This window comes from Stegostoma tigrinum, chromosome 2 (genome assembly GCF_030684315.1).
Source record: "Stegostoma tigrinum isolate sSteTig4 chromosome 2, sSteTig4.hap1, whole genome shotgun sequence".
Lineage (NCBI taxonomy): Eukaryota > Metazoa > Chordata > Chondrichthyes > Orectolobiformes > Stegostomatidae > Stegostoma > Stegostoma tigrinum.
In genome coordinates this window covers 126,058,630-126,078,829 of record NC_081355.1, presented here as the reverse complement: position 1 = coordinate 126,078,829, position 20,200 = coordinate 126,058,630, and positions in this window count along the sequence as shown.

Here is a 20,200-nt window from a genome sequence, read left to right as displayed (position 1 = left end):
GGGGCCTAGCAGATAATGATTTAGACTTGAATATCAGAGGGTTGATCAGTAAGTTTGCGGATAATATGAAATTTGGTAGAGTGGTAAATGGTAAGGAGGATAGCCTTAAATTACATGAGGATATAAATGGGCTGGTCAACTGGGCAGATGAGTGGCAAATGGAATTCAATCCGATGAGATGTGAGATGATGCGTTTGGGCAGGGCAAACAAGCAATGGAATACGTGATGAACGGTAAGACCCTGCGAAGAACTGAGGATCAGAGGGACCTTGGTATGCATTTCCACAAGTCTCTTAAGGTAGCGGGACAATTAGATAAAGTAGCTATGCTGGCATTTGGGATATTGGCTTTTGGTAGCCAAGGCTTGATGTTTAAGAGGAGGGAGTTCATGCCTGAACTGTATAAAATGTTTGTGGCGACTGTATAGTTCTGGGATCTACATTAAAGGAGGGTTGTGATTGCATTGGAAGAGTGCAGGGCAGATATACCAGGATATTGCTTGGGCTGGAAAGTTTTAGTTATAAAGAAGGTTTTTTTTTGGACCCCCCAGAGGAGACTCAGAAGGGATACGATTGAGATGTATAAAATGTAAATATATAAGATGTATGAGAGGCATGAGGGTACTCCTTGGTTGAGGATCAGTGATCAGGGACCATGGATTTAAGGTATGATGCAGGAACTTCAGAGGGGATGTGAGAAAAACAACTTTTAACTTAGACTGTGATGGGAATGTAGAACTCACTGCCTGTAAGTCTGATACAGACAGAAACTCATAGAACATTTAAGAAGTATTTACGTGAGCACTTTCAATTCCAAATACACAGGCTCCGTGCCAAGTGCACGTAAATGGGATGAGAATGAATGGTGGTTGTTTTTGACTGAAGCAAACTTCATGGGCTTAAGGGCCTTTTTTTGTGACTTAGGCTTCTGTGACTCTAAACTTTTCTAATCATACAACTTGACCATACCAGGTATTTGGAATGCTTTCAGGATTTACTAGCATCACCATAGTCTTGCCAAACCATTGGGCTGCTCTGTTATTAGAGTGAGAGAATTAGTGGTAGCATAACCAGAGTGTCACTATGCCTTTGGTGAGGGGAAAAGGTTTAAAAGGAGTGACTTCATGGTAACCTCAACTGGTGCAGGAATTGAACCCATGCAGTTGTCGACACTCTGTATTGCAAACAAACTGTTCATCCAACTGAGCTAACTAACCCCCATCAGGGGCAACTCCTTTGAACAACACAATTGGGAGCTGACCAGACAACAGGCTAAAGTAGGCCAGGTATTGTGCAACAGTGTAGGAATAATTAATGACCTCATGGTGAAGATGATCCGAGATAGCAGCAGTCATTTAACGATTGAATTTTTGTTCAGTTTAATGGAAAGTAGAGTGTGCCCAAGACTCGCATTTTAAATTTAAATCGATGATTTTGCATATTTCAGAATTATTCTTCTAAATCAGTCTTGGCCTCCTTGAGTGGTATGTCTGAGGATTTCTTGATATGCATGTATAATGATGAATTTCAGTAATTGCTGGTCATCTACGACGTTGCCTAATGGTGACTGTCTGTCCAAATAATTTCTGCTCGATTTGCTCATGGCTTCCTTCTGCACTGCATCAATTCAGTGATTTGCTCTTGAAATTCCTTGAGATCTGCGTGGTTGACAGTACCAATACTCAGAATTTTCCTGTACTGGCAATGATTGTTGATTTCTGTTGGAGCTTGCCTCAAGCACAAATAAGTAGTAAATGAGTTTATAGTCTCTCCAGCATTTGTTGGTCATTACCTTGGCATAAGTGATAGACATATCTGTGCAATTCCTGGTCCTGTCTATGTCATAGTCTATAAGGTGTGCCAGTGCATTGTTCTTGCGTGCGCAAAGATGTCTTAAAAGTTTCCTCTGGCAGAAATGGGTATTAGTGACCACATGATCATGTTCAGCACACAGGGTAAGAAGGTATTTATAGTTGAGATTGGACTTTGTAACTCAGTGTTCTGGAATACTGCTCAACAAAGAGTGCAGTTTACCCTTACTGTGGTATTAGTATCACCAAGAAGTGCCATAGATTCCCTACAATGTGGAAACAGGCCCCTTGGCCCTACAAGCCCACACCGACCCTCAGAGAATCCTACCCAGACCCATCCCCCTATAACCCCCCTTATAATTTAGCATAGCCAGCCCACGTAGCCTGCACATCTTTAGACTATGGGAGCACTCAGAGGAAACCCATGTAGCCATGGGGAGAACGTGCACACGTACAGTCGCCTGAGGGTAGAATTGAATCCGGGTCCCTGGCGCAGTGAGGCAGCAGTGCTAACCACTGAACCACCTTTCACAGCACAGCTGCTAGAATTGAGTTTTGTATGGAATAGTAGGTTTCCACATTACCTCGTTTAATTAGCTGCACTAATTTCAGCTCTTCAAAGAATCATACATCAATCTTTCAGCTTGACTGAACTGCCAATTGAGCCATTCAAATGGAGACAGTTTGAGGGGATTATTCTGCAGGCAGCTTATCACTAAGCTTGTGCAGATGTGACCTTGGAGGAGTAGAGCCATTACAGTAAATATGTATGGACTCAAACAAAGGAAACTTGTAGCTGAATGCTTATCAGTTAAAGTCTCTAGTAACTTTTAATTCCCGCTGTACTGTTTGCTGGATACAAAACTGACATTTCCAGCCTTCTAAAAGGAAAGAAGAGCAGACAAAAACCACAAATCAATATTAAGCCTCATTTTCTTTTATAATACTTCTTTTGCTATGACAGAAGATGGGGAGAATATTAAGGAATTCACCTCTGTCTTTTGGCCATGAGTTGTCGCATGGTTCTGACTTCTGTTCTGAGTCAAGGTGGTGTCAGGTTTCATCAAAAAAACCCAACTTCAGTGTACATTCTGGACTAAACCACTCATACAGGAGAATACTGCATTGTCAGAGGTGCCACCTTTCAGGTAAAGTATTATATTGAGCTTTTACCGCAATGTTAAGGGTTGATGTGACAACAATAAACCTTAGCATTTTTGTAATGCGTTTTGCATCGAAAAACATCCAAACTATCCTGAGTTAAAATATAAACATGTCCCTGTTACCACCACCCCCACCCACCACCGCCCCAAGCTGGCTTCAGTACCCTGCCTGGTTGAATAAAATCACCCACTCTATAACTGTAAAAATCCTGAGGAAATCACTGAAGCAAAGGGTTTAGTAAATAAATGCTTTGATTCTGCTTTTACAAATCAGAAGGTGGTGATGGTGGCCTAGTTGAAAATGTGGGTGGTGAGCAACAGAGCAGCATAGAGATAGATTACAAAGTGGTGCTAAAAAGGCTCATAGCACTCCAGGTTGACTAGTTGCACCTGGATAGGATACATCCTGGATTGCTGAGAGAGGTAAGAGAGCAAATCAAGGAGCCATTTCTGGCCTTTCTGGACACAAGGTTAGTCCCCGGGGACTGGAGGATTGCAAATGTGATGGTGTTGTTTCGGAAGGGCACAATGGATAACCCAGGAAATTATAGACATCTTAGATTGACATAAAAGTGGGAAAACTGATCAAGGTCATAATACAGGATAAGAAAAATATACCCTTGGAGAAAAATAAGTTAATACTCGACAGTCAACATGACTTTATCAAGGGCAGCTCATTTCTGAAAAATATAATTGAGTTCTTTGAGGTGACACAGGCAGTAGCTGAGGCAGTGCTGTGGATGTTGTATATTTGGATTTTCAGAAAGCATTAGATACAGTGCCACATGGCAGGATGGTTTGCAAATTAGAAATTTTTGGGATTGATGGGTCCTTCGCAGCATGGATTAGAAGTTAGCTAAAAGACAGGAAACAGAGGGTCGATATAAGATGGGCATTTCAGACTGGAGACAAATTGAGAGTGGTGTTCCCCAGGGACCCTTGCTTTTTCTGATTTATTTAAACAACTTGGAGATGAGTGTTGAGGGGACAATCTCTAAATTGGCAAATGATACAAAGCTACAGAGAATAGTGAATTCTGAGGATGATGTTGAGTGACTTAAGAGAGATACTGCCAAGTTGGCTGAATGGGCAGATATCTGGCAGATGAATTTTAATGCAGAGAAATGTGAGGTAATGCAATATGGTAGAAGAGACATGGAGAGATAATACAGGCTCAATGGTACAATTTTGAGGGAAGTACAGGAGCAGAGGGACCTCTGGCTTCAAGAGCGTACTTGGTGGCCAGGCAAGTTGAAACAGTTGTTAAGAAGGCTTATAGGATTCTTGGGCTTATAAGTAAAGGAGTAGAATATAAAAGGCAAGAAATGATGATACACCTCTACAAATTATTGCTCAGACCATATTTAGAGTATTATGTTTTTGTTCCGGGCATCTGAAAGTTGTAAGTTCCCTGGAGAAAGTGCAAAGGAGATTTGCTGATGATGCCAGGAATGAGGAATTTAGAAAGAAGAGGAGTTTGGAGAAATTGAGCTTATTCTCCTTGGAACAGAGAAAATTAAGTGTTCGAAATTATGAACAGTTGTGACTGGGTAAATAAGAATATTGATTTTCATTAGTTGGTAAGTCAGTAACTAGCATTCATGATTTCAAGATTGCCAGCAAGACAACTAGGAGTGAGATGAGGAGTAACTTCTTTACATAGAGTTGTTAGGATTTGGAATATGTTGGCTGGTAGAGTGGTTGAGGCGATTCCATATGAGATTTCAGAAGACAGCTGGATATATATTTCAAGATGATTTATTTAGTTGGCTAGGAGATTACGTGTGGAGAATGGGACTAACTTGGTAGTTCTTTCAGAAGCCAGTACGATGGGTTGAATCGCCTCCTTCTGTTGTAAAATTCTATGATTTGCCAATTCTACAATTCTGAACCAGTGTTCAGTTTTTTCAGCTCTATGGAATTGATCTTAGCATTCTTGGCAAAGAAAAATCTAGCAATAGTTTTCATCCAGCAGGAAATTAAATCTTATTTTTTTGTTGAATTTGTGATGCCTCCCCCACTGATAAGTGAGATCTCATTAGTTGCGGTTAGGACACACATATGAAGATCAGCGAATGACTCCTTACCGTCTAGTAAATAGGCAATGTTAGCGTCAGACTTCTAAATACTGTTACCCATGGAATTGCCTTTGCAAACTGCTGCCTTCGGAAGAGGAAAGGAATAGAAGATTGCTTAAAATATAAAGTACAAAAGAAAATTCTTAAAAGCAATAATCCTAATGTTATATGTACATCACACCATATATGTTAAATGCATTGAGATTTTGGATTATTAGTCCAGTGACATTACCACAACCCCATGGCCTCCCATATGTCGTATAACTGGTAGAAAATAAACTTTATGAAGTTCCCAAGCTCTACCCTAAATTACCTGGGGAATTTTTAAAATTCTAAATCTTCTTAATCTTTTAATTCTAAAGTCCTTTTCAATTTTCACATTAAACCAACTGAATGTTGACTGTTTTTAACAGTAACTATTTTTAGCATTCAGATGTTAGTACACCAAAGATTTGTTCATGCAGGCAAGTACTCAAAGTTCCATTCTCTAAGGCCAGAAAGTCATGAAAAGTTGATTGTGCTGGCTCCGTCTCTCTAAATAAGTGCTGTACTGTTTTTAACACATTGTTCATGACATAATTAAGTCTGGAATGCTCTGTGCATCTCCACACATTTGAACTTATGAATTAAGAGCAAGACTAGGTCACTTGGCCCATCAAGCCTGCTCCCAAAATCAATAAGGTTACATTTGATCTTTTTGCTCCACATTCCTATCTACCCATAATAAACTTTCACCATCACGATCACCAAAAGTCCATCTACTTCTGCCTTAAAAATATTCAAGGATTTTGCTTCCTCTTGTGCAAGAGAGTTCTAAAGGCTCATGGTCCTTTGCTACCAAAACAAAAGCTCTTTTCATCTGTTTTAAATGGGCGACCCCTCATTTTAAACAGTAATCCTTGAATCTCCCACAGACGAAATATCTTTTCCACAAGCAGCCTGTCAAAAACCCTCAGGATTCTACATGTTTCAATCAATTTGTCGCTTACTCTTCCAAACTTCAGTGGATGCAAGCCTAGTTTGCCCAACTTTTCCTCATAATACAACCCACACATTTCAGGTATTTGAATGTTTTTAGGATAGTTTCTTAGAATGGTATATTTGGGAGCTGACCAGAGAGCGCTCAATACTACACCTGGTAGGGTGCAATGAGATAAGATTAAAAAATGACCTGACAGGTAGTAGCAATCTTACAGTGATTGAATTTTACATTCCGTTTGATGCAGTGAAGTATGAATCCAAGACTACTGTTTTAAACTTAATTTATAAGGGTATGAAAGCATAGCTACCACAAGTGGATTGGCAAATTAGGTTAAAGTGTAGATCAATAGACATGCAGGAGCATACATTTAAAGGGGTATTTTAGAATGCAGTGTGAAAGAAAATTTCCAAGGGCAAAACCCACCATCTGTGATTAACTAGAATGATTAAAAATGATATCAAGCTCAAAGACAAAGTAAATCACTGCAAAGATGAGTGGCAGGTCAGAAGTTTACACAGTATATTAAAAAAGAAAAGAATGACTAAAAGGTTAATAAAGACGGAAGAATTAAAGCACCAGAGAAACGTAGCTCAAGATGTAAAGAGTTAAACAGATGAACATTGGTCCTGTAGAATGTGGGTCTGTGGAATAAGTTATGGGAAATAAGAGGATGGCGGATGAATTGAACAGGTATTTTGCATCAGTCCTGACTATAACGTATACCCCAGAATAACTAAATCAGCAAATAGAAAAAAGGGAGTAACTCAAGAAAATTACAATGACCAGGGAAGTGATACTGAACACATTTTGGAGTTGAAGTTTTATAAATTCCAGATTCCTTATGGACTTGTGACAATGGGAACTGCAGATGCTGGAGAATCCAAGATAATAAAGTGTGGAGCTAGATGAACACAGCAGGCCAAGCAGCATCTCAGGAGCACAAAAACTGACGTCTGATGAAGGGTCTAGACCCGAAACGTCAGCTTTTGTACTCCTGAGATGCTGCTTGGCCTGCTGTGTTCATCCAGCTCCACACTTTGTTATCCTTATGGACTTCGTTGGTTTTAATTTTCCAAAATTCCCTTGATTGAAGCAAAATTTTATTAGATTGGAAGATAGCAAATTATGTCCTTATTTAAAAAGGCATGAGAACAGATAGCAGAATTTCCAGGCCAATGCGCTTAACATGTATGATAGCGAATATGCCTGCAGCAAATATTAAATACATGACAGCGGACACTTATAAATTCCAAGCAATCGGACGGTCAGCGACTGATGATAATCCGGCACTGACCGGAGGCCTCAGTGTAATTCTTTTCTCCAGGTGCACAAAAAACGTTCTGTTCTTCATGAACAAAATCCTATACTTTACTAATTCTACAGAGCAGTCAATGTTTCATTTTGAATAAGGGTCACTGGTCCCGAAACATTAACTCTTCTTTCTCTCCGCAGATGCTGTCAGTCCTGCTGAGTTTTTCCAGCAATTTCTGTTTTTATTTTTGATTTGCAGCATCTGCAGTTTTGTTTTCTTTGTTTACTGTTTCGTTTTTGTTTGCTCTTGGGTTTTAATAAACAATGTAGGCTACAGAGCGCCGCGTCTAACAAAACCGAAAGAGGGAACTTCCCATTCTCCAGAATCTGTCGGGGAAGTACATAAGAAACTGCCGCCCCATCAGTAGTTTAGATATCAGAGATAATGGGAACTGCAGATGCTGGAGAATTCCAAGATAATAAAATGTGAGGCTGGATGAACACAGCAGGCCAAGCAGCATCTCAGGAGCACAAAAGCTCCTGAGATGCTGCTTGGCCTGCTGTGTTCGTCCAGCCTCACATTTTATTATCTTAGTAGTTTAGATGTGTTCTCCCTCATTTAATTGGATCAGTGGGCCTTGTATTATCAGGTTTGAGAGCGCTGGGTTCGGTAAGCACTGAGCAGTTTCGCACTTATACCTTTGTTTTGGCAATGTGGTTTCATGTGGTATTGTAAGGAGCGTTCGTGTGCTGTGATTTCCGCACTGTCTTCTTTCAATTCGCATGCCAACACGCTTCCAATGGTGAGATAGAGCAGAGAAACCGAACTGTTAAGTTTCGATTTACTTTTCTCGCATGGAGCTCACGCCTATCAGCCTTGGTTTGAATCGTGGAACACTGTCCCTATGTAATAATGATCAGGGTGAGCCAAACGTCTCATGACTGGGATTTAAATGTCAGGACGTTTTCGTCAGGACGTTTTCTTAAGGAAAGATATGACTCACTTTCATTAATCTCTTACTGTGTGCGTAATGTTTATTTGTCCAGGGCGAATGGATCCTTTAGAATTTTGATCACATCCCACAGAGGAGTCCGATCATTCCTGAGGCATTGAGAAGTTCATGGCACTGCACCCGGCTGACATCGCTGCAGCCACATGACATCATTTCAACATACAACCGTCGTGTTTATTCTTAAATATGCGTTCGTAACTGGCAGTCAGACACCACTCTGCTAAAATACTGAAAAAGATAAAGAAATCAGTCTTTGGCTGTATTTATTAAAGTGGGTGATTACGATAGTGCTGAACACAGCAGGCCAAGCAGCATCTCGGAGCACAAAAGCTGACGTTTCGGGCCTAGACCCTTCATCAGACAGGGGGATGGGGAGAGGGAACTGGAATAAATAGGGAGAGAGGGGGAGGCGGACCGAAGATGGATAGAGGAGAAGATAGGTGGGGAGGGGATAGGTCAGTCCGGGGAGGACGGACAGGTCAAGGAGGTGGGATCAGGTTAGTAGGTAGATGGGCGTGCGGCTTGGGGTGGGAGGAAGGGATGGGTGAGAGGAAGAACAGGTTAGGGAGGCAGGGACGAGCTGGGCTGGTTTTGGGATGCAGTGGGGGGAGGTGAAGAGCAGGGCTGGTTTTAGGATGCAGTGGGGGAGGGGAGATTTTGAAGCTTGTGAAGTCCACATTGATACCATTGGGCTGCAGGGTTCCCAAGCGGAATGAGAGTTGCTGTTCCTGCAACCTTCGGGTGGCATCATTGTGGCACTGCAGGAGGCCCATGATGGACATGTTATCTAAAGAATGGGAGGGGGAGTGGAAATGGTTTGCGACTGGGAGGTGCAGTTGTTTATTGCGAACCGAGCGGAGGTGTTCTGCAAAGCGGTCCCCAAGCCTCTGCTTGTTTTCCCCAATGGAGAAGAAGCCACCCTGGGCACAGCGGATATAGTATACCACATTGGCTGATGTGCAGGTGAACATCTGCTTAATATGGTAAGTCATCTTGGGGCCTGGGATGGAGGTGAAGGAGAAGGTGGGGGGGGGGGGCAAGTGTAGCACTTGCTGCGGTTGCAGGGGAAGGTGCCGGGTGTGGTGGGGTTGGAGGGGAGTGTGGAGCGGACAAGGGAGTCACGGAGAGAGTGGTCTCTCAGGAAGGCAGACAAGGGTGGGGAAGGAAAAATGTCTCGGGTGGTGGGGTTGGATTGTAGATGGCGGAAGTGTCGGAGGATGATACGTTGTATCCGGAGGTTGGTGGGGTGGTATGTAAGGATGAGGGGGATTCTCTTAGGGCAGTTATTGTGGGGGCGGGGTGTGAGGGTTCCTTCTTCTCTGCTGCATCTGGTCCCAGGATGAGGCATTCCACTCCCGCACATTCCAGATGTCCACGTTCTTCAAGGACTGCAACTCCCCGCCCCCCCCCGGCAGTGGTCGAGAACGCCCTTGACCGTGTCTCCTGCAACACATCCCTCACACCCCGACCCCACAAAAACCACCCTAAGAAAATCCCCCTCATCCTCACATACCACCCCACCAACCTCCGGATACAACGCATCATCCTCCGACACTTCCGCCATCTACAATCCGACCCCACCACCCAAGACATATTTCCATCCCCAGCCTTGTCTGCCTTCCGGCGAGACCGATCTCTCCGTGACTCCCTTGTCTGCTCCACACTCCCCTCCAATCCCACCACACCTGGCACCTTCCCCTGCAACGAAGGAAGTGCTACACTTGCCCCCACACCTTCTCCCTCACCCCCATCCCAGGCCCAAAGATGACATTCCATATTAAGCAGATGTTCACCTGCACATCTGCCAATGTGGTATACTGTATCCACTGTACCCAGTGTGTCTTCCTCTTTTGCAGAACACATCCGCTCGGTTCACAATAAGCAACTGCACCTCCCAGTCACAAACCATTTTAACTCCCCCTCCCATTCCTTAGATGACATGTCCATCATGGGCCTCCTGCAGTGCCACAATGATGCCACCCGAAGGTTGCAGGAACACATTCCGCTTGGGAACCCTGCAGCCCAATGGTATCAATGTGGACTTCACAAGCTTCAAAATCTCCCCTTCCCCCACCGCATCCTAAAGCCAGCCCAGCTTGTACGCTCCCCCCACAGCATCCCAAAACCAACCCAGCTTGTCCCCGCCTCCCTAACCTGTTCTTCCTCTCACCTATCCCCTCCTCCCACCTCAAGCCGCACCTCCATTTCCCACCTTGTAACCTCATCCCGCCTCCTTGACCTGTCCCCTCCCCACCTATACTCTCCTCTCCACCTATCTTCTCCTCTATACATCTTTGGCCCGCCTCCCCCTCTCTCCCTATTTATTTCAGAACCCTGTCCCCATCCCCCTCTCTGATGAAGGGTCTAGGCCCGAAACATCAGCTTTTGTGCTCCTGACATGCTGCTTGGCCTGCTGTGTTCATCCAGTTCTTTGGAGATTTCTGGTTTGTCAATTAGCTGAAAGGAGTTTGTCCGATTCACTTCAGCCTTTCTTAGTTGATTTGTTTTCCACAATCAGAAAAAGATTTTATTCCTTTTTACCTGCAATGCAGACGTGGCTGGTGGAAGTTCTCAGCTTCACAGCACTCTCCAGCACAATTTAACTCAAGCCATAATCTAGCATACTAGCACACAAAGACGAGGGGTTGCAGTTGGTTTTTACCACCTTTCTTGTGTATTCCTAGAAGGACAAAAACATGCTCATATATTTTGCCCAGAACTGCCCTTCATTTAAGTCATATCAGGCCTCCAGTCTGGGACACATTCCTCAGGAAATCATAGTTCAATTTTTTTGAATGGTACCTCTCCACTCAAAGTGTTGCTTTCAGAAAGTCCCTCTGCAGCATTTGAGTGCAACATTCTATGATTCCTGTTGGGACTTGCTGTCTTAGGCGATTGCTTAATGGTATTATCACTGGACTGTGAATCCACTGACCCAGAAAATGTTCTGGGGACCTGGGTTCATTCCCACCACAACAGATGGTGGAATTTGAATTCATTTTTTAAAAAATCTGGAATTAAGAGTCTAATGATGATCATGAAACCATTGCTGATTGTCAGAAAAAGCCCCACCTGATTCATTAATGTCCTTGAGGGAAGGAAACTGCCATCCTTACCTGGTGTAGTCTACATATGACTCCACACCCATAGCAATATGATTGACTCTTAACTGTCCTCTGGGCAATTAGAGTTGTATAGTAAATGCTAACCTAGTCAGTGATTCCCTCATCCCATGGATGGATTAAAAAAAAATTACTCAGGGATTTGAGACAGCCACTGAATTTACATCTTCAGCCATGTTTTGGCATGCATGTCTATAGTTTAAAGAAACACATATTGAACTTAAAATCCATAAATAATTTGGAGTAATGATCTCTTTTCATGACAGACTCATTCACTACCCACCCAAACTCCCATTCTGTCTGGCTGAACTTGTTCTTACTATCAACCATGTATTCTTTGATTCTTGTCACTTGTTCCAGATAGTTGGTGTCACTGTAAAAATCCATATATGCCCTGGTCACGTCAAACTCTGTAAAAATTAATGGCACATTCTGTATTCAAGTCTTACATACATCCCCTCTCACACATTTTATTTCAATAGATAGTTGATTGCATCTGTGCCATTTACTTCATACACTCTGAACTGGAGAATGTCCTCACTTTACGTCTAATTTCCACACCATTTTGCCGTCATGTGGTTTTTGTTGGCCTCTTCACTTCCCTGCCTAAACTTCTGTGTCTCTATTTCTGGGGATATGCTGTCAACAAATATCAACTATAGATTCACAAACATCCACTTTGCTTCCATTAAGGATTCTATTCAGTTCTGAGTTTTTTCATCTTTGTCACATCTCCTCTGATGACGCCACCTACATTCATCAGCTTTTCCAGTATCTTTTAATTTTTCCTCAACTGAGGATTACTCTCCATTATAGCTGACAGGGCCCTGATCTATATTGACATTTCTGCTCTCATCCCTTTCAGAAGCACTGTAGGATTCTCTTTCCTCCCCACCACCTTCCATATTCAAGGAATAATACTCTAATGCCATCTCTAAACCTCCCTTTTGGTATTTCAGAGATTTAATTTCCTCTGTGAACTCTGGTCCAATCTGTCAGCACTCTCCTTCCTGTCACTCCTTCCTGTGCAAGTACGGGAGAAACTTCCTTGTACTCTTCTACTTTAGTGTACTGTCTTTGCTGCTCACAATGTAGCATTCCCCACATTGAGCATACCAAGCGTACACTTAGTGGTTGCTTTTCTGAACACCTCCCTTCAGCCCACAGTATGATCTCAAGCATTCAGATATCTGTCATTTTAGCTTTCAGTCTAACCTGTCTGTCCTCAGGCTTCAACACTGTTTTAATGCAGTTGAACACCTCCATTAATTGCACAAGCTGACCCAGACCTTTAAGTAATTTGCTATTTTGATTCTCTGCCCCGTTCCCAATCTGATCCCTGAGTCTTTAGCCTACTGGAGCATTCCAGTGGATCTCTGCAGAAGCTCATTGATGCTGTACTGAAGAATTTGGGAGTCCCCGTGCATAATCAGAAAAAGAAGATATATAAATTCAGTGGGTGAAAGAGAATGCAAATGGGATATTGGTCTTTATTTTCATAAAAGTAGACAAGTCTCACTAATACCAGACAAGTCACTAGTCAGATCACAGCCTGGATGTAAACACTTTCAGACCCTTTAACTAAGGAAAGCCGTACCAGCAATGGAGGCAGTTCAGAGGCCGTTCACTAGTTTGATCTTCGGTAGAGAGGAATTGTCTTATAACGAGAGGTTGAGTACATTGGGCCCATTTAAATTGGAGTTGAATGAGAAGCAACTCTATTGGAACGTATAACACAGTTAGGGAGCTTGAAAGATAGATGTGGACAGGTAGTTTTCTGTTTTGAAAGAGTCTAGGACTAGAGGACATAATCACAGAATAAAGGGTTCCTCATTTAGGTCAGAAATGCAAAACATATTTTTTCTCTTAGCGGGTTGAGAATCAGTGGAAGTCCTCACAGTAGACGGCTTTAGAGGTTGTGTTGTTAAGTGTGTGCAAGGCTGTGACAGACACATTTTTAACCAATAAGAGATTCAAGGGTTATAGGAAAAAAATATAAGTGAACTTGAGGATATGAGGTCAGTTATGACCTCATTGAATGGCTGAGCAGATTCGATAGTCTGAATGGCCTGCTTCTGCGTCTTAAAGTCTTATGGAACGGCACTTCATCTTTTCATCAAACAATTTACAACTTGGTGTCAAGTTCAACAGCTTCCCTCTTTGTGCATTTTTGAAACCTGTTAAATCTCTAATCTCTTCCAGTCCTGACAGAAAGCTATTGACGTGAAATATTTCTTTCTTTGCAGATTCTGCCTTTCCTCCTAAATGTTTCTGATACTTGCAGTTTGTATCTGATTTCGGGCATCTGTAATATTTTACAGATGTTTTAAGTTTTAGTTTGGCACGGGTATCAACAGAAGTAGAGATAAGACCTCAGAGCTCAACCATGACTTGAATAAATAGCACAATGGGCTTGAGGGCAAAAAGGCCTATTCCTGTTCTTCTTATGCTAATCTAGCAGAATCTGTAAGCGCTGGACACATGTTTTTGGAGAGATTGGTACCCTTTGTGGAAAGGGAAGGCCAACCTCCAACCAACTAAGGACTCCTCAGGATATTACTGACCTGATTTAACCTGTATGCCTTAGTCTGTCCAAGTTCTTTTTCACCCTTTGATCTGTATGTCCTTGCTTACTATGATCTACCTGTACTGCTCACAAACAAAAACTTTTCACTGTGCTTAGGAACACGTGACAATAAATAAATCAAATCAAATCCAATGTGGGCATTGCCTCTTCTTGAACCGACAGGAACTTTCTGATAAGAACGGCAGACTTCCTTCCCTAAAAGGCATCAGTGAATGATTTGAGGGTTTTTTTTAATTGAAAATGGTCATCTTTAAGTCTTAATTATACAGATATTTATTCAATTCACATTCCGCCATCTACCATAGCAGGATTCAAACCGGTCCGTGGAACATTATCTGGATCATTGGATTAATGGACTGGTGATGATACCACTAAGCCATCACCTCCTTTTACTTAAGAAAATTAGAGCCCATGGTGTTGGTGGGGTTAGAATATTAGCATGGATAGAAGATTAGCTAATTAATAGAAGACAGGAAGTTGGCATAAAGTAGTATTTTCTGGATAGAAAAGCTATGTCCAGTAGAGGGCTACAAGGATCACTGCTGGGCCACAATTATTCATAATGTACATTCATGACTTGGATGGTGGGAGTGAATGTGCTACTGGCAAGTTGCAGATGACACAAAAATAAGTGGGGAGCCAAGTAGTGAGGATGACACAATAATCCTAAAGATATAGTCAGTTTAACTGAGTGAACAAAAACTTGGCAGTTGGAATATAACGAGGGCAAATGTGAGCTTATGCAGTTTTGCAGGATAACAGGATCTGAATATTATTTAAATGGAGAAAGACTAAAGAAAGCTGCAGCGGACGATTTGGAAGTCCTTGTCCATGAATCACAAAAACTAGCATCATAAGCATCCAAGTTAAATAAGTCAGAAAGTAAGTTGCAATGAAGTAAAAAAATTAGAAATGGATGTGGGAGAATTTGGCACATGGAGGTTGAAGTGTATAAGTGTGAGGTTATCCATTTTGTTTGGAAAAATAGAATGTCAACCTGTTATCTAAATGCAGAGAAAGTTCAGAGTCCTTTGGTGTATGAATTGCAGAAAACTAGTACACAGGCACCACGGGTAATAAGGAAGGCAAATTAAATTTTGTCATTTATTGCTAAAGGAATAGAATATAAAAGTAGGGAAGTGTAGCTGCAGCTGTACTGTGCATTAGTATGACCAGACCAGGAGTATTGCTCCCCTTGAAGGATGTCAAAAAGCCGGTGTTGGAACGCAGGTAGACAAAGTCAGAAATCACATGACACCAGGTTATAGTCCAACAGATTTATTTGAAAACACAAGTTTTTGGAGCGAAGCCCCTTCGTCAGGTGAAATGAGAAAGAAGCGCACAGGACATTGAATTTATAAGTAAAAGATCAAAGGGTCACACAACTGGTGAGAATATATTAAACAAACCTAAGATGCTGGTAATTATTTAATCATTCAGAAAGTTTTAATTGATTATATGTGTATATGTAAATCCCCAGATTTCTTTCAAGTCACTGCCCTGAGAGAACTAAAGGTGTTATTTGTGTAAAAAAGAGGTGATATTTTAGATCAGACAATGCATGTTAGGTGTGAGGCCTTGTTTAGAATCTGTTTGTGTTTTGTTTTGGAGTCAGACTGGTTTTATTTCTAAAGAAGGAATTTATAAAATGCCATGTTATCTGACTATGTATAAATTGTATGCTTTTTGGACAAAATAGAATGTATTTGCAAATACAAATTCACCCTATAGATGATTTGTGTGTGTGTGTGTATGCGCGTGTGTATGCGCGTGAGAGAGAGAGAGAGAGAGAGTTTGTGCACCTGTATGGGGGAGAGAGAGAGTGTGTGTACGGTGGGGGGGGGAGAGACAGTGTGTGTGTGTGTGTACTTGTGGGAAGGAGAGTGTGTGTGTGTGTGTGTGTGTGTGTGTGTACCTGTGTGAGAGAAAGAGAGAATATCACAGACACACCGTCTCTCACACATACACATGCATATTTTCTCTCTTTCCCACACATACACACTATACTCTCCTCTCCACCTATCTTCTCCTCTATCCATCTTTGGTCAACCTCCCCCTCTCTCCCTATTGATTTCAGAACCCTGTCTCCATCCCCCTCTCTGATGAAGGGTCTAGGCCTGAAACGTCAGCTTTTGTGCTCCTGAGATGCTGCTTGGCCTGCTGTGTTCATCCAGCTTCACACTTTGTTATCTTGGATACTCCAGCATTTGCAGTTCCCATCATCTCTGATCACAATTTAAAGACAGCCAGTCAATGTGGCATTTTATAAATTCCTACTTTAGAAATTAAACCTGTCTGAATCTAAACCATAACAAACAGATTCTAAACAAGGCCTCACACCTAACATACATTGTCTGACCTAAAATGTCACCTCTTCTTTACACTGATAACACCTTTAGTTCTTTCAGAGCAGTGACTTGAAAGAAATTCAGGGATTTACGTGTACATTTTAATCAATTAAAACCTTCTGACTGATGAAAGATTTAACAGCCTCTTAGGTTTGTTTAATACATCCTCATATTTTACTCTTGATCTTTTACTCATAAATTCGGTGTGTTCTGTGTGCTGATTTCTCACTTCACCTAATGAAGGGGTTATGCTCTGAAAGCTTGTGTTTTCAAATAAACCCCTTGAAGGAGGCTCTGGAGGCAGTTCAGAGGAGGTTCTCTCTGATTTCAGAGATAAAGGGTTTTCTTATGAAGAGAAACTGAGCAATTTATATCTATACACTGTAGAGTTTAGAAGAATGAGAGGAGATTTGATGAGGAAAATATAAGTTTTAAAGGGAATTGACAAAGTAGGAGTCGAGCGGGTGTTCCTCTAGAACAAGAGGTCACAGTTTTAGGATAAGGGCAAACAGATTTAAAGCAGAGATGAAAAGGAATTACTTCACTCAAGGGGTTATGAAACAGTGTTGGTCTCCTTATCTAAGGAAAAATATACTGGCATTGGACACTGACCAAAGAGGGTTCCTTGGATTGATCCCAGGTACGAAGGGATTTTTCATATGAGAAGTTGAGTAAGTTGGGCCTGTACTCATTGGAGTTTAGAAGAATGAGAGGCAACCTTGTTCAAATATTTTAGTTTCTTAGATTCAAAGAATCTTAGTATGCTTGAAAGGTAGATGTGGAGAGATTATTGTACAGGGGACATAATCTCAGAGGAAGTGTTCACTGATCTAAGACAGAAATGAAGAGGAATATCTTAGAGAGTAGTGAATCTGCTGAATTCTTTACCAAAGACAGCTGTTAAAGCTGGATCACCAAGAATATTCAAGGCTGATAATACAGATTTTTAGTTAGTAAAGGAATCAAGTGGCATAGGGAAAAGGCAAGAAAGGGGATTGGCCATGATCTAAACTGGGGAGGTAATGGAGAAATACAGCAGGCCAGGCAGCATCAGAGGAGCAGGAAAGTCAATGTTTCAGGTTGGGACCCTTCACCAGGAGTTGAGTCCTGATGAAGGGTCCAGACCTGAAAGTCGACTTTCTTGCTCCTTTGATGCTGCCTGACCTGTGTTCCTCTAGCCTCACATTGTATTGACTCTGACTCCAGCATCTGCAGTTCTTGCTGTCTCCTGCGAGGTAATAATCTAACTGTAATATCACTGGGCCAGTCATTGAAGGACCCTGAATAATGTTATGGGGGCATGATCTCAATCTCCCTGTGTGTTAGAGCAATGTTTTAGCCTTTACTGCTCGGGTTGGAGTTTAAAAATAAGTAAGTCCTATTACAACTGTACAGGGTATTGAAGAAGCTGCACCTTATGTACTGCATACAGTTTTGGCCCCCATATTTAGACAAGGATATACTGGCATCGGAGACAGTTCAAAAAGAGATTAACAAGGCTGATTTCTAGGATGAAGGGGTTTGGCTTACTAAGAAGATCTAAATAGCTTAGGCCTTAATTCATTTAAGTTTCAAAGAATTAGGAATTAATTAGATTGAATATATAAGATGCCAAGGGGGTTCAACAAAGTAGATTTTGATGTTTCCAGTTGTAGGGTAATCTTGAATTAGGAGATATAGTTACTGAATAAGGGATACTAAAACCAAAGAAATTTCTTTCCTCAAAGGGAGTAAATGGCTGAAGTTTTGTACCCTAGAGAGTGTGGAGGATGGATCACTGAAAGATCTTTAAAATATGAAGGAATTGACAACCTTGAGGAGTTGGCACAAAAGAGAATTTCAGGCCTTGGACAGATAAACCATATTCTTATTGAATGGTGGGACAGGCTTGAGGAGCCAAATGGCCTACTCCTGCTGCTATTTTTGTTCTTATTGGCATGCTCCTACATTTTTTAATCTGATTTGGCAGCATCTGCAGGAAAGGAAACAAAGCTAATATTTCAGGTTAATGATCTTTCATCAGAACTGGGGTTAACTTTGCTTATCTGCACAAATGCTATATTTCAAGCATTCTCTGTTTTTATTTCTGTTTTCCAGCCTTGTGTTTTCCTTGAGCAAGCTATTAGACTAAGTGACTATTCACCCCAATTCTTCTGGTGTTCTCTAAAGTTCCCTGGTCCTTGAATACTCTTATCCTGGAGACAGAAGATGCTGGAGAAACTCAGTAGGTCTGATAGCATCTGTGCAAGGAAGCAGAATTAATGTTCAAATCCAATGTGATTTCTTCAGAACAAAGTTCTGATGACTTTCTCCAGCATGTCTGCTTTTGGTGAATTTTCACTGAGAACATGAGCTGGCCTTGAGTCAAGTATAATGGTGCTGAAGTTCTTGCCATATGCAGAATAGCTGCCAAGTTTCCCTTCCCACATCACAGCCTAAGCAATTAATTGCAGTGCTGGAGACAATCGTAGAGACCTGTGTAAACCAAATTCTTCCAATCCTGGTATTCTGCCAATCTATTCACAGGTGCATCTCTGTGTTACAGTTTTACAAACACAAATGTTAATAGATCATAATATAAACTCAGTGGCTTAGTAATTGAAAGCCAAATTGAAACACTTCCAAAAATACGAAGAGTATTTGAGTCTGTGTCTGTTGTTTAAAAGGGTGAGTTATTAAATCTCCCTCATATATCTATTCTTCTCACAAGTAAAATATATTTTTCTATGTGGCGATGTCAAGAATCAGTATCACGCAGTTTCTAAAGCAAAGAATGATCCAGATTCAGATAGCTAAATTTTGAAAAGGAAAACGTATCTTCTGTCGATGGAAAAAACTGACTGTGCGTAACATTGACGTACTTCGGACAGTCTCCTGTCACATAAAGGACCAGTGAATGACCGCGCCACAAAACAGGAAGCGACTTCTTGGTAATGGAGATTACATTTTTAAGGTATATCATCTTCTAAAGAGATGATCGGCGACCCACGTTTTGAAACAGGTACAAAGCCAGTGCTAATCGTGTCCGGCATGTCAACACCCACAGCCCTGAGTATGTGGCACCATTACACCAACACTGCAGTCAATTAAGTAAAAACAATCTTTTACTTTATTATTCGGGTCGATCAGAGCCAAAATACTGTCTTCAAAGTACGGAAAATGTCAAAATGAAGCGCGAAAGTATTTAGAACAAAAATCTTAGTGATAATCACACTCAATGTTAGGTTTAAAATTTTGATGATCGGTATTTTATGACTAAGACATTGCAAAAATACTATTCTTGAAAATAAAATGCAGGCGTGCCCGTTCAACACTAAATGGAGTCAGTCTCACTTGCTGACTGAACCTGATAAGAGAAACTCTTAGACCAGGTCACGAAGAATGTTAGCGAAATTGACAGCGACTCAAGGGTTAAAACCGAAGAATGGATAACCGATATGATAAACAGGCTGGTGATGCGGTAAAGGGTAGCCTTCCATGAACTGTGGAGGACGTGTGCGCCGGAGGAATTCCCCAGTCATTGCTACTGTGAGGGCTACATGGCGCCAAGTAGTGCGCACTTGTATTTTCATTTTCTTTTCCGGTTGGGTATCGTGCATTCAATCGGAAGATGTTTTTACCCCTCACGGTTAAGTCTATTTTCGTCAACATGGGGATTTTATTATCGCGTTTACCCCAATGACATGGTGGGGAGGTGCTGTGACTGGTGGTAGAGTGAAGGATTTAGAGTGAAGGATTGGGTTTGTTCATTAATGGACAGTTAGCAACTCCCATTTTTGTAATATCCTGTTGTAGATGTCAGCTCTTTTCGGGTTAATAGCTGCAGTATGGTCCGAAGCATTTCCC